Consider the following 9,883-nt stretch of genomic DNA (forward strand, 5'->3'; position numbering starts at 1 on the left):
CTCTCTCTCTCTCTCTCTCTCTCTCTCTCTCTCTCTCTCTCTCTCTCCTTTCTTTTTGGTGCTGGGGACCAGAATTAGGGCCTTTACGTGCTATGCACACACACTCTGCCATTACATTACTAGTCCCCTACTCTGATTTTAATTACTATAACTGTATATAAAAATGCATGTGCTTCTTTGTGAGGCAATCCAGTATAAAATAAATCACAAGTTCATTTGGTGATTATGGTGAGTATAATCTTCTTTCTCAAACCGTTCATAGTTGTGTATGAAAGTAACCTAAACACACTTCTTCACACAATAAATCTTAGATATATGAAGACACTTTTGTATTTACCCATTATTTTTTAAATACCCCCCTTCTCTTTTGTCCCCAATCTATTCTACAAATTTCAGATTCCTTCACCTGTGTTGATCTGACTTAAACAAAGCACAGTAAAACTGCTACTTGTTTTCTCTCTTTCCCCCCTTACAATTGGGTTTTTAGTTCACATTTTCAAAAATTCAATTTTAATTCACACTGACTTTGCAGTCAAATATAGCCCCTAGTTAATAAAAAGACAGAATCTTTTGAGTTGGGATGAGAATGTTAACCATAATCTCATTCAACTCTCCTACGCTGGAGTCTCCCCTGCAATTTCTCCCTTGCAGTGGCTGACTACATTTGAATAGTTCTGGTGACAGGCTACATATTACCTCCTGAGAAAGCTTGCTTCATGTTCAAATAGGTCTGCTTCTTATCTCTTCCTTATTTCATGCTAAATCTTTCTCCCTGTAGTAACAAAATATTGGTCCTAGTCTGCATCCTTGGGGCTATATAGCCACATGACAACACTTCAGATGTTTATAAGCAGCTTTTTTGTTCACACTGAATCATTTCTCCTCCAAGCAAAATGTTTTTATTCTCCTCTACTATACTTACATAATGAGGTTTAGAGTATACCTTAACTTTCTTGATTACCTAATTTTTGTTCTCGGTAATGAACTCAATTTGCTCATAACTCATTTCAAGTACTGAATAAAGAATGAAATATGTTCCTACAGATTTATCAGTAATGCCTAATATCCTACTTGATATATGTATTGCAATAGAAGCTAAAGTCACATTTTGATAGCTATGTCCTTCTAATGATTCATATGAAACTTACTAATTGACATTTCTTATGTCATTTTTAGATAAGCTGACACTCCTCCATTCTGAATCACTGCCATTAGAATTTTAAAACCAAATAAACATCTTTGAATTCACCTTTAATTTTATTTTCATAAGTAGAGTTATGCTGGCCATATTATTTTGTGGGAGAAATCTTGATTTGGTTATCAACACTTTTATTATTCCTTCCATTTCCTTTATCAGACTATATCATCAACATATCTTGGATTTATTGATTTATTAAGTCACTGACTAAAAAAGAATAAAAAGAAAAACAGGGCAGGGTCAGTTAAGAGTAAAGTCTAAAATACACACCTAGAAACTTCTCTTGAGTCTACAATTCTATTCATCAAACTTATGAACCCTTCTTCAACTAAAATGGTGTAGAAGATTGGGTGTGGTGCTGCACACCTGTAGTCCCAGAAGCTTGGGGGCTAAGGCAGGAGGATCACAAGTTCAAGAAGAGCTTCAGCACCTTATCAAGGCTCTAAACAACTTACTGAGGTCCTGTTTCAATGTAAAATATAAAAAGGGCTGGAGATGTGGCCCAGTGGTTAAGTGCTGCTGGGTTCACTCCTCAGTACCAAAAAACAAACAGAAAATGCAAGTTTTTTTTTTTTTTTTTGTAGAAAGGCAATTCAGGGAGGTAAAGACAGAACTGATCTGTTTGAAGATCTGTCCATATGAATTTTCTCTCTCTCTAATTCCCTGACTTCTCTAGGTCAGTATCATTATCCAAATTACCTCCTCCATGAAATCTTCAGGGAACTTTGGAACATGATTTGAATCACAGCAATTACCACATTTTAAAATGATTATGTTATAAGCAATGATTCCATCCACATTCTATTGTATACAGATTACTATGACAAACTGGCAAATGTACAAGAGAAATGAAGTTACAATATGCATTCTCCCATAAATTAATTTATTTCAACAGTAACCCCTCCAAATAAATTTATAAACACATAGAATATTTTGATAATAAATAGTCATAAAGCTATAAAAGTAAAAGAATGAATAACACTATCTTTAAATGAAAATAAAGAGCTTCGAATAATACTCAAATAGTATATAACACCATGTAGTATATATACATATATTTTCTATAATTAGGGAAAACAAATGATTATTTATTAATAATTAGGACACCATTTTAAAAAATAACAAATATTTAACCAAAATAAATTCCAGATATAATACCAATTTATTTGGTGGGGGGTACTGGGGATTGAATCCAAGGGAGCTTTACTACCAAGTCACATCCCCAGCCCTTTTTTATCTTTTTGTTTTTAGACAGGATCTCACTAAGTTGCTTAAGGCCCTGCTAATTTTTTAAGGCAACCTTGAACTTGTGATCTTCCTACCAGCCTCCACAGTCAAAGAGACCACTGGCATGCACCACAGTACTCTGCTACACTGATTTTATCATAGATAATAAAAGTTCATAATTGCTAGGAAGAAACATAAGTGATTGTTTATCATGCTTAATGCAAGGGTGCCATGGCAGAAATTACAAATTATCTAATTAAAGAAAAAACTACAGGTGGTAAAAGAGAGCACAATTTAAAAAATCAAATTATGCAAAATAACAATATTGAAATGATATGAATAGTCTTATAAAGCAAGAAAATCATGAACTATGTAGGAAAATTAATGTAAAAACACAAATAAGTAATTTGAGAAATAAGAATTAAAAACGAGCAATGAACATGAAAGTCATCCATCTCTCCACCATTGAACTGCCAAGAATATGAGTTTCCTATCATTTATATTGGCAAATATTTAAAAGATTGCTAATACCAATATTTCTTCATGGGAGTAACCAGTCAACTTTTGGATGAGGTCAGTTTGAAAACAGGTTTCTGTAAATTTTGGAACACCTTTTGAATGAATAACAAAAGCCTGAAGAACATAATATAGGTGCATAACTATGACTTGGAAGAATGTTCAGAATATATGCTGAATAACAAATATAAATTACTAAAGAAGGTATGTAGCCCCCCACTTCAGTTACAAATATGTACCATAAAAAAACCTATGTCTAGCCTAGAATTTATGTTTCCACTCTTCAATAAACACTTCCAGGTTTTTGGTTTCTTTTCCATATCCACTACTATTTACAAATTTTTACTAGTTTTTTTTTAATGTGGTTATAGTCAAAAGTTCTTTTTATTACTTTAACACTCAAGTTACCAATAAAGACAAAATACTTAAGGAAGTTAAAATTGGAGACTGTTGTTGAGTACAACTAATTTTTTGTTAAAATCTTAAGCTACTAAAAATATATGTGAGTTATTATCAGTATTATTTGAGTCTATGTTAAGGAAAACGACGAACACTGAAATTTCTCATTTTCCTGGTCAGACTGTAGTTTTTCCTTATACCTAAGGTGAATGACTCAGAAAACCACAGATGGTTATTTTTCACAATTTCATTTGTAAATTATCACTCTCTCTCATGATTGTTAATTGTGTTCTAGTAATCTGATACTGGAGAAATTAACTAAAATTCTTCCTTTAGTTATTAACTTTGCATATATTACTTAATGTCAACTTTTCATGTAACTGCTAGATAAAATTATTTATCTTCATTTTTTTAATGTGGAAAGATAATTCTAGAGGCATTAAGTGACTTCCTCAAGGTTGATAACACAAATACATAAAGGTCAGCAGCAAGGAGAGTAAGTAAGCCACATTAAAGCAAAGACCACATCTATATTCTTTTCAAAATTTCCAGGGATGAACATAATATTTATAAGTCGGTTCTCAACAAAAGAAAAAAATATCAAATGCACGAATTTAACTCTTTAAACTAATATAGCACCAATAATACCTGCATTATATGATTGTTGAAACAATAGGATTAGATGATACATGTAAAAGGATTCATAAAGTATCTGACAAATATTAAGAATATATAAAGAACTCAGAAAAACCCAATGCCAAAAACCAAATAACCCATTTAGTAAATGGACAAGTGAATTAAACAGACACTTCTTGTAATAAAAGATATGAAAAAATGTTCAATATATCTAACCATCAGGGAAATGCAAGTCAAAACTCACTGAGATTTTATCTCACTTCAGTTAGAATGGCAATCATCAAGAATACAAATAACATGATAGTCTCCAGATTCATCCATTTATTAGCAAAATTCATAAAATTACTCTTTTAATGGCTGAATAATATTCCATTGTGTCTATATACCACATTTTCTTTTTTTTAACGCTAAAGGATGGGTTTATTTTTTGAAAAATATGATGTCAAAAATAAAGTTTATCATTTTGCTTAATATTAATGAACACTAGTTTGTATTATTCATTGGATATGTCATAGGCAGTACAGTTAGGTCTTTAAAATATCTAAAACTTAAAAGCAAAATTTAAGAAAGTTACTTTTAAACTTTTTACCACATTTTCTTTATCCATTCATCTGTTGAAGGTCATCTAGGTTGATTCCACAGCTTAACTAATATAAATTGAGCTGCCATAAACATTGATGTGGCTATATCACTGTATTTTGCTGATTTTAAGTCCTTTGAGTATATACTAAGGAGTGGGATTACTGGGTAAAATGGTGCTTCCATTCCAAATTTTTCCATGTTCTTTCCATTGCTTTCCAGAGTGGTCCCCCAAAAAACAAAAATTGAATGTTCTCTCTGATATATGGAGCTAACCCACAATAAAGGTGGAGGGAGTAAAGAATAGAAGTTCAGAGGATTAGACAAAGGGGAATGAAAGGTAGGGAGAGGAGATGGGAATAGGAAAGACAGAAATGAATCGGACATAACTTTCCTATGTTCATATATGAATACACCACCACTGAAACTCCACATCATGTACAACCCCAACAATGGAATCCTAATTAGAATTAGTTTTGTTCCATGTATCTATATGTCAAAATATACTGTCCTGTACATTTATAAAGAGCTTTTTTTAAAAAAAAAAATAATACAAATAATAATAAATGCTGGCAAGGATGTAAGGGGAAAAAAACTCTTAACACACTGTTGATTGTGTAAGGGTCCCGCAAAACGTCGGAGAAAGAGACCACCAAGTGACCACTCATGCAATTGGCAGAAGGGGGATTTATTGAACCAGCATGCTGGGGCTCCGTGCCCACTCAAGAAGGGAAAGCAGCCCAGAGCCCCGAGCAGGGGCTGAGCACTGCTTAAGTACACTTTTTGGGGAGGGCGGAGGGCTTTGTATACATCAGAACAAATCATCATGAGGCGCGGGAAAATTGAACAACAACTCCTAAACATGATTAGTTCATTCATTGGCGGGAACAGGTCAGGCTGGAGTGATAGGTCATTCCTAAGGAGGGGGTTACATTTAAACTGATTGGTCCAGGCCCTGCAATGCCTACGTGCGACCACACAGAGCCCTTATTAAACAACCAAATAGTCAGGGGAAATATTTACTGGGCAGTTCCAAGCATTGTCTTAACAGCTACAGAAATTTCAGGTTTTGCAGGTAGCATAGAAACCTAACAATACCTAATCCTTTACATTTTAACTCAGACCTTGCAGCTTAGAAACTTTTACAACACCCGGTCTTTTACCCTTTAACTTTTATGCTTTCACTTCAATTTCTTTTACCCTTACAATTGAAAATGAAAATTAGTACAGCCACTGAAAAAGTCATTGTGGAGGTGCCCCCAAACATTGGGTATGAAACCACCATGTGACTCAGATATAGAACTCATCAATATTTACCCCAAAGAAATAAGGATGGCATACTGTATACATACATGCACACACATGTTTATAGCAGCACAATTCACAATAGCCAAGCTATGGAACCAGCCTAGGAGTCTGTCAACAGATTAATTCATAAAGAAAATGTGGGTATATGTACACATTGGTGTTTTATTTAAACACAAGAAGAATGAAATTATATCATTTGCAAGAAAAGAGATGGAAGACCATCATGTTAAATAAAATAAGCCACACTCAAAAACTTAAGCAATATGGGTTTTCTTTTATATGTAGAACCTAGAGGAATCTCATGAAAATAGGGGAAGGTTAATAGCAAGGAGGAATGCCTCAGTCTGGCTGGGCACAAAATCACGAGCCACTCAAGCAGGAACAAACTTTATTTCTGAAACTCCCGCCAATGCCACGCACTGTCCCAGGAAATATGCCGAACTACACACACGCGGCGTTCTCCCGGGCCACACTACCAACAGACAAATCCCTCCTCCGGAAATCCCTCCTACCGCACTTCTCCAACCAATGGGAACTCTCCTGGAGTCCCACTAGAGCTCCAAAGTAGCAGGCCAAGGCGGACAGCAGGGGTCTAATATCCATTTGAATGCAGATCTTAACATAATCATATAATCTCAATGGCTTGCTGGGGTCACCTTTCAACCAAAAATGCCATGCATCATTCCTACTTGGCTATGGCTCTCAGCAGAGGAAAGAGATCAGAGGGAAGAGGAAAAGTAAAGTTGAGGTGCTGGTGGGTGAAATCCATCAAAATATTTTATGTGTATGTAGAAATATGCCACGATGAAACCTACTACTATGTATAACTTTTATGCACCAATAAAAAAGAATTAATTAATGCAAAGAAACTATCTGCATCATAATTAAGCAGCTCAACATAATTATTGCTGCATTTGGAATTATCAGACAAATTTGAGAAAATGATTCTTTGAAAAAGACACTGAGAATACTCTGTAGCTGACGTACACTATGTAAATTTGTGGTCTCTAATTTATTGATATATTTTCCAGCATAAGGACTATAGAATTATAAGTGCACTTTCATAGATTGCCAAATATCACTATCTTTCCCCCCTCATAATTTGCCATTATGTTTGCAGTTCAACTAAGGGTCCAATTTCGTGTTTCTGTGTTTGAATTGGATGGTGACTGCATGTGTCTTTGCATGCTTTTCAGTTGACTTTTTTTTTTAATACTAAATTGTTTGCAATTGTTTCTTTCTTTAAAGAAAAAAAAAAGGCATCAAAACATAACACAAAAAAGGCCACCCATATATATTTACCATCATTATTATATTTCTTCCCGAGAACCAGCATGTGAAAACTACAGAAATAATCTCTTTACCTTCATTCAACCTCAGATAGTTTAGTATAAACCTCAGGTAATTACATACTCAATTTTCTCTCTCCTCTAATTTCAAATTATCCAAATAAGAGTGTTATATCAATAGACACCCTACCAAAATAGCACGCCCTTTTAATTTGTATGAATAGTATAATAGGTAAAAGTGCAATTGCAGTTTCATCTCTATGGCATAGAAATCAGATTGATTATAAAATGTTGCTGTCACTGTTCTGTGTTTTGTTCACTAGAAATGAGTCAAGCACACCAATATGGCCTGATGTGCATATAGAGATAAATATAGTATCTATCTATCTATTTATCTACATATACAATACATATGTACTCACATATTGTGGAGATGCATAACTTGAATCAAGAAATAGTAGAGGGAAAAGGGACCTCAGTCCACATCTTACTTGCGGATACTTTGGAATGGGCTCCCCAGAAGAAGAAACTTAGATGAAGATTTTCATTTAGCAAGTACTGTGTGAAAGAAATGCTCTCAGGGAGGGCTGGTAAGAATTTAGGGGAGTGGGATGGGGAAAAACCTAGAAACAGAATGATATCCAGCAAAGTGCATACCTCAGCCTGATGCTGACTGGGGGTTCTGGGGTGTAAATAACCCCTGGGTCTATTCCACTGAGAAAACAAGTAGGCTGAACCTTTAAATTTCTGCCTGGAATAATGTTTGGCTGAGGGTCCCCTCCAGGACACATAAATTCCAATGTAGTTTTGGTTGCTTGTACTTCCTGCAAGGTGTTTCCTGTCTTATGAAGAGAGACAGAAGTGCAGGAAACTAGAAATAAAAGACTAGAGAGTGGGAAAGGAGCACAGAGAAAGAATAAAAAAGGATCCAAGGCCAACTTGAGGTTGCAGTGGCCCAGTAAGCAACACACACCAGTAAGGAAACTTTGTCCCTGTACACTTAGGCAAAGAGACCCCAAATGCAAAACCTCTTGATTACTGAACCAGGACTTGTTTCTGTTGGTTTACAGTATCAGTTAATTACAATTAGTTAATTACAATTAGGTAATCAGTTAATTCCAAATAATTAATTAGTTAATTACAATTAGCAGGTTTGTTACTTCATGATTTGTTTTGCAGTCTCCTCATACAATAAGAGCAAGAGTAGTTTTAAAATTATTTCTGTAGGTGCCTTGACTTTTAAAGATATTTGCATTTCTAACTCTCTTTGACCTTTAAGAACTCAGTTGCACAATGAAACTTTAGTTTTAGAGGACTTTTTATTAAAAAAAAGAAGACTTCTCTTCAGAACAATAAAAATTACATAAACTTCTAAAAAATAAGTTTATGTTCCTAAACAGGACTTCAAATTACAAAACTTTTTAATGTTTTTTGTCATAATACCTAAATTACTAACAAAATATTATTATCTCATTTTCATTCAGCAAATGTAAAATTTTTGCACTTATTAATCATGTGAATATGGTTATGAATTCCGTAAAGAACATAGGTATACTATTCTAGAGACTTCATTAGCCTAGTGTGTAGTTTTCACCTTTGAATTTACATTAGATATCATTCAGTGGATCTACTCCATATTCTTTTTTTTAATTAATTAATTTATTTTTATTTCTTACATACATGACAATAGTGGAATACATTACAATCATTATTATCCATTCACAGCACAAATTTTCGTAATTCTATATATAAACTATGTTCACGATTTATACAGAATACCAATGAAATTGGTGATGATCATTGTTTCAATTTTCCTTAAAACAGGCTTTATAAAAAATATTTTTTTCTGAATGAAACGAAAAATAGGAGAGAAAAATTGTAGAAGTATATTAAAGGATGTCTGGTAGCCTGCTGTTTTCCTCCTCTGTTGAGTAGATTTTCATTGCTTTTATACTTAAAGAAAAAATAGATGGAAACCTTTTTTTCTAACTATTTCTCTTCTCTTTTGTTTTAAGGTGAGAGGGAAGTGGAGCATGACTGCTCTAAGGATAACATGCAAGAGGGTGGTTATCTCTTCACCAGGAGGATGGAAACTGGTTTGACAGTTGCAAATGTAATTTATTTTAATAGCACAAAAGGACACAGGAAGTCTTTTCAAGTTCACCCTGCTGTTTTGCCTCAGACTTGTGAAAACTATTGAAAGAAATAGGAAAGACATAAAATTATGGTTAATACCTGGCTTGGTGCTTTTACACAGCATATTCAATCTGCAAATGTTTTTCTTTTAAAAATACAAATGCAAAATCAATCCTTGGTAATACAGAATGAATATAATTTTCATATAGGTTTTGTTTTTGTTTTATTGTGTTGTCCTTTGATTCTTCTGATTCTTATTTAGATTGGTATTTTTCCCTATCTCAAGCTTTCTGACTTGAAGTGGATCTTAGAATCCCAAATACTTAAGAACTATCTTTCCTTCTGTCTAGCTCATTAAATGTATAAAAAATATTGCTATAATTTTAGGGACAGGGTTTTATTTGATCTCCTTCCCTCTCCCTCATATCCTTTCTCCCTCTCTTTCTTCCTTCCCTTCTTCTTCCTTCTGTATTTCCATCTCTCCCTTTCTTTCACTTTTTAGCTTAGGTTATTTTTGTTTTGTTTCACATTTTCTCCTTCCTTCCTTCCTTCCTTCCTTCCTTCCTTCCTTCCTTCCTTCCTTCCCCTTCCCCTT

At 34.0% G+C, this 9,883-nt stretch overlaps 1 pseudogene; it reads right to left on the reverse strand.

Annotated features, from left to right (window-relative positions):
* The window catches only part of LOC107136613, a 37,338-nt pseudogene that overhangs the window by 117 nt on the left and 27,338 nt on the right, over window positions 1-9,883 (reverse strand).

This window comes from Marmota marmota, unplaced genomic scaffold (assembly GCF_001458135.2).
Source record: "Marmota marmota marmota unplaced genomic scaffold, marMar, whole genome shotgun sequence".
In the NCBI taxonomy this organism is placed as follows: Eukaryota; Metazoa; Chordata; class Mammalia; order Rodentia; family Sciuridae; genus Marmota; species Marmota marmota.